The following is a 5,695-nucleotide window of genomic DNA, read 5'->3' as shown; positions in this document are numbered from 1 at the left end:
CTTGAGCTGAAGAGCTGAGGGACAGCGCCCAGGCCCAGAGTTCAGGCCCCACAACCGGACCCCAAAAAAAAAAACTGATTGTTTTAATTATACATACCTTTCCTACTGCCTTACTTTTCCCTGTTTAACCTGAGGCCGATATCTGTGTCTTCCTAAGGTGCTGAAGATGCACCTTCCCATAGATGACATGTAATAAATCTCTTTTTCTGTCCTTCATCATGTCTCTTTATTTGACATGTTGGGGTGAGTGGCCAGACCTAATATGGGATTCCTGGGGTTTAAAACCTTGATTTCATACAGAGTAAGAGGTGGGCACTGATGAGGTACACAAGAACTAAGCAGAAGCAGGGGCTCTCTGGCTGTCAGCTGCTTATCTCATGCCTAGAGCATGAACTGTCTGGTGGTCTTTTGCAAACTGCTGCTAATTAACTATGCATAATTTGGTTCTTGGTTGGCTGCCTTTTTTTAATCATTTGCTTGGGGGTAACTCAGCTTCTATAGGTTCTTTTTTAACTAACAATATGCATATTTCCCTCCCCCCCCTTTTTTTTTCTCTTTCTGTTTCTGGTGCTAGGGAGGAATTGAGAGCCTGTCTCATACTATGCCAGCTCTTTATCACTTCATCCTCCTTAATTCCAAGGTACTTATATAACCAGTAACTTCAGAATCCTAGTAACAAAGGTGCAGGTAATTTTTTTTTCAAAACCAACGTAAGTAGGAACATATCAGAACTCTTCATCTCTGGGATGAGAGGAGATTGGCTGGAAAGGATACACTGACAATTTTCTCAGGCAATGGGGATATTCTATATCTTGATAGCATCGTGAGTACAAAGCAGATGTGTTACCAAAGCCTTGATAATGATTGTGTATTTTGTTGTACATAGCTTCAATTTACAAGATAAGGAATGGGCTCACCAAAAAACTTCTTTAAGAAAACATGACCTATAGCTGCTCACACTTGTAATCCTAACACTCACGAGGCTGAGATCTGAAGGATCCAGGTTCAAATCTAGCCCTGGTATAAAAGTCTGTCAGACTCCATCTATAATTAACATGAAAAATACCAAACTAGAGTTATGGCTCAAGTAGTAGAGCACTAGACATAAGCAATAAAACCAAATGGGAAGGAAAGGCCCCAACTTCAAGCTTCAGTACCAATTTTTGAGCTTACCTGAAAAGAATACCATGCTACTGAATGCTGGCCCAGCCATGTATTGGAAATCAGAGCCTAACCCTAATCTATGTCTTCTGAAACCAAGAGGCTTTAATCTGAGAGGCTCCTCCTGGGGTCCATGAAATTTCCCACACCATTAGAATATAAATAATGTCTAGTACTTGGTTCTGCAGCCTGATGCCTAGTTTTCACCCCCACTCTTCATGATTTGAAGCAAATCACCCAGCTTCCAAGCCAGTCTCCATTAGTATGACAAGAATAGTCACTGTTTTTGCTTCAAAAAGAGGTTTCAACCGGAATCAAATAAGTATTTATTAACTAATCCTGGGGTTTGAACTCTGGGCCTGGGTGCTTTTGTGCTCAAGGCTAGAGGTCTACCACTTAAGTCACAGCTCCACTTCTGAATTTTTTTTATTTTATCTTATTTTGGAGTTTAGTGGAGATAAGAGTCTCACAGACTTTCCTGCCTAGGCTGACTTTGAACTGCAATCCTCAGATCTCATCCTCCTGAGTAAACGAGGATTATAGGCATGAGTCACTGGCACCAGCTCAAATAAGAATTTAACACAACTTGGGAGCTTGGGAGCTGGTGGTGGGGAGGCCGTGGCAGAGCAAAAGCAGCAGGATCTCCTCCAACATTGCCTCTAGTGAAGAGGTAGCTATCAAGATCAACTGTGTAAAGATGGAGCACCTACAGCTGCATATTGAGATCAAGTTCCACAAAATGATGCAGGGGAGAGTGGGGAGCCTGTTCATCACATGGTGCAGGTCAAGGGCCACTACCACATGGTGGTGGTGGGCCTCCAGGACCTCTTCAACTTCCATTCCTGCAAGTTTAGCCTGAAGACGGTGCTGCTCCTGGCTGACCAAATGATCAGCCATGTCGAGTCCATTCACTCCAAGAACTTCATCTACCAGAATGTCAAACTGACAACTTCCTGGACCTGGGGGAAAAAAGGCAACGGTACATCATCAACTTTAGCCTGGCTAAGAAGCACCCACCAGCAGCACATCCTCTACCAGGAACTCAAGAACCTGCCCGGCACTACTCACTATACCTCCATCAGTTCCCACCTTGGCATAGAGCAAAGCCAAAGATGTAACTTGGAAAGTCTGCGATATATGCTCATGTACTTCAGCCTGGGCTTCCTGCCCTGGCAGGGCCTCAAAACGCCCAAAAGTATGGGCAGATCACCAAGAAGAAGAGGTCAACACCCACTGAGGTCCACTGCAAAGGCTTCTGCAAATGCTTCCATTGGCTGGCATTTTCCTACCAGTCATTGATTGGAAAATGCTCAGATTTGTGAGTCACCTGGAGGCCAAGGCAGGCTTGGAGAACTGGTTGAGGAAGGCCCTGACTCCTAGTGCCACAGGGGCTGGTGGCAGGCAGGGCTCCTGGCAGATAGGGCTATCAGCTGGATAGAAGCGGTGACCTGGCTGGTGTCCACACCCCCCATTCCTTCTCCCTCTCCAGCTGCATCTATGTAGACAAGGTGCACATCGTGTAAGGCAGGGGCCAGGCAGGGTGCTGTCACCTGACAGGCCATGGAGGACCTGACCTTGCTTCAGGTCAGACCCTCTGCTCCCTCCATGACTATCTGTGCCATCCTCTTCCTCTTGTTCTCCGCCTGCCAGGCAACCACCTTCACCCAGATGCCACTGGCCAGCCTGGACCCTTTCATAGTGGCTTCCTTCTTCCTGGTCATGGAACCCTGGATCTTGCTAGGTGTTTCTGTCTCCCTCTTTTAAGGATCCTAGGGATGGAAGAAGTGCTCACCCCTCCCCCCATTCCTAGAGCTCCACAATCTGTGAAATCATGTCTTAGTTCACATTTCTTCTGGAAAAGGGGGTTTCCACAAGCCAAGCTCAGCCACACCAAAGCAACACTCTTGCACTGCCTTGTCCCTACTCCTAGCCATGCACCAGGCCCTGTGCCCACCCACAGGGCCCATGTGCCCACCCATGTACTAGTAAGGACCCATCAAAGCTTAACCTTTCCAAGACACATCACTTGACCAATAAGCTTGAGGGCTGAGCTTCAGAGTGATCTTCTCTGGTGATCACAGCACCCCTGAGCATCCAAAGCCCCTTAGACTTATAGAGGAGGTAAAGGAGATGGAGGAGCTGCATCCCCAAAACTACTGGCCTGTGGTTTCGATTCCAGGGCCGGGTCTGAGCAAGTATCCCTGGGGATAGCAAGGGGTGACAGCACTCTGAGAAATGGCTGTTCAGTGGAAAATGTGTGGAAGAAAATCTCCTGTGTGGGATTTTCAGAAATAAACAAGCAATTGAGAGTTAGGACAAGCCTGAAGAAAGAATTGGGCTCTCTGCCTAGAAAGATCCTGTGGGCACAGGAATCTACTCCAGACCTCAACTACAGCCTTTGTATTGACCCTGAACTCATTAAATGCCTCCCTACACTCTGCTGTGGTGTGTGTCTCTTTTCATAATTCTTTTTTTTTTTTTGGTCAGTTGTGGGGCCTGAACTCTGGGCCTGGGTGCTCTTCAGCTCTTCAGCTCAAGGCTAGCGCTCTACCACTTGAGCCACAGCGCCACTTCCAGCTTTTTTTCTGCTTATGTGGTGCTGAGGAATCGAACCCAGGGCTTCATGCGTTCAAGGCAAGCACTCTATCACTGAGCCACCGTCCCAGCCCATGTGTGTCTCTTTTCATAAGGAAGCTTTGGGCTTGCTCTTCCAGATGCTGAGGACTAAGGCCATATCCTACATGGACATGGACATGGGCATGTTAGTGTTGGGCTCCTCTTTGCTCTGGACCAATTGGTAGACCCATCTTGTTCTTTTAAGGATGGTAACAAAGGTTAGGAGATAATGAGCATGTCACAGGCCAGGAAGCTTGGGGAAAGGCCTCTGTGGCCTGAGGGTAGGAGGTGGGCACCTTCCAGCACTTTCTATAGAAGGGCATCCTTGAGTCCAGCTCCCTGGTGGGCTTAGTCTTTCCTAAACTCCAGTGCAAAAATGGATTTTTTATTATATATTTTATTGTAAAAATATTGCACAGAGGGGTTACAGTTACATGAGTAGGGTAATGAGTGCATTTTGTAGCAAGCTTTGTTACCTCCTCCTTTGTTTTCCCCCTACCATCACTTCCCTTCCCACTTCCCCAACTCTTCTGTCCCCCGCCACCACAACATTGTAAAGTTCATTTTCAACATAGTGTCCTGTACATCTTGTCATCACAATGGGTCAACCTGCATAAAAATGGATTTTTTTACTCCCTCAACCTGTGCTGTCCACTAGAGGAGCTACTGGCCAAATGGTGCTAAGCTTTAACTGACCCAAACGAGTGCTAATGAAACCAGTTTGGTAGCCTTCACCACATTTCAAGTTCTCAGGAGACACATGTGGCTGGCTAGTGGCTGCTCCGCCCAGCAAGGCAGATGCAAACATTTGTCATCCCAGAAAGTTCTGTGGATAGCTGCACTGGATGTCTCCTTTGTGATGCCTCTTGCCAGCACAAGCCAGGCCAGGTGCATCTTCTCCACTCCATTGCTGGCACTCTTACCACCCCCACCCTAGGGGCCTTGGATTCTGAAGTCCAATGCAGAACTAAGGCATTAATACCCATGTCTGACTCTTAGCAAGCACCAGCAGCAAGAGCATCTGTAGAACATTCAGGAAGGATGTCACACAATTGACATTCCAAGGCCAGGCCAGGCCATCCACCCCGCTATAAACCATTACTAACACTTTCCAGTAGACAGAACTTGGGCTGTGGATTCCGCAGAGGATCTTGACCTAGACATTGCAATATCCTTCCCAAGCCATCAGGCACTGGAATCCCCTGATACCTGAAACCCAGGCTACCACTTTCAGCACATGGTCACTGTTCTAAGGTACAACCAGCTAGACAGGAGGAAGTACCACCCACCAAGGACAGACACAGATGACCTGATGTTGACATTTCATACTTTCTTATAGGCAAGTAAAGGCTAGAAAATTATTTTTTAAAGAAAAAAAGGATTTAACATAACAACGATACATGGCAATCACCAGAAATTATTGGCCATTGGCTCAGATTATTATATTTGTTCATTTCTAGACTTAAATACCTTCTTTTTTGGAAATATTGCTTTTTAAAAATAGGAGCAGATAACATCTCCTTGTTTTAACATGTAGTCTATTTATTTCTATTTTAATTTTGTTTTGTCACAGCTTTTTTTTTTTTTAAAAAAAAGTAGTTGCAAGTAACAAATATGAGCTGAGTTGTATCCTTCACCAAGTCATAGGATGGAGTCCTAACGCTCAGTACTTAAGAATGTAGCTCTTTGGAAATACAGCCTTGGAGGTTGTATAAGGTCACTGGATGTCTTAATGCAATGTGAGTGCTGACCTCATAAGAAGAGGAAATTGAAATGAACCCTAAGATATGTATTCAAATGTTTTTTTTTCTTTCATGAGATTGTTTCTAACACATTTATAAGATTATTTCTTTGTTGCTTTGTATGTCCCTCCCCCACAGTATAACCCCTGCTTTCACTGTATTTGATGTCGGTATAA

At 45.6% G+C, this 5,695-nt stretch overlaps 1 pseudogene; it reads left to right on the top strand.

The window, feature by feature from the left end:
- Positions 1-218: 218 nt before the first annotated feature.
- Positions 219-5,695, top strand: part of LOC105996832 — a 14,804-nt pseudogene continuing 9,327 nt past the window's right edge.

The sequence above is a fragment of the Dipodomys ordii genome, unplaced genomic scaffold (genome assembly GCF_000151885.1).
Source record: "Dipodomys ordii isolate 6190 unplaced genomic scaffold, Dord_2.0 Scaffold137, whole genome shotgun sequence".
Taxonomy (NCBI): domain Eukaryota; kingdom Metazoa; phylum Chordata; class Mammalia; order Rodentia; family Heteromyidae; genus Dipodomys; species Dipodomys ordii.
This window is presented reverse-complemented; position numbering and strand designations above follow the sequence as displayed.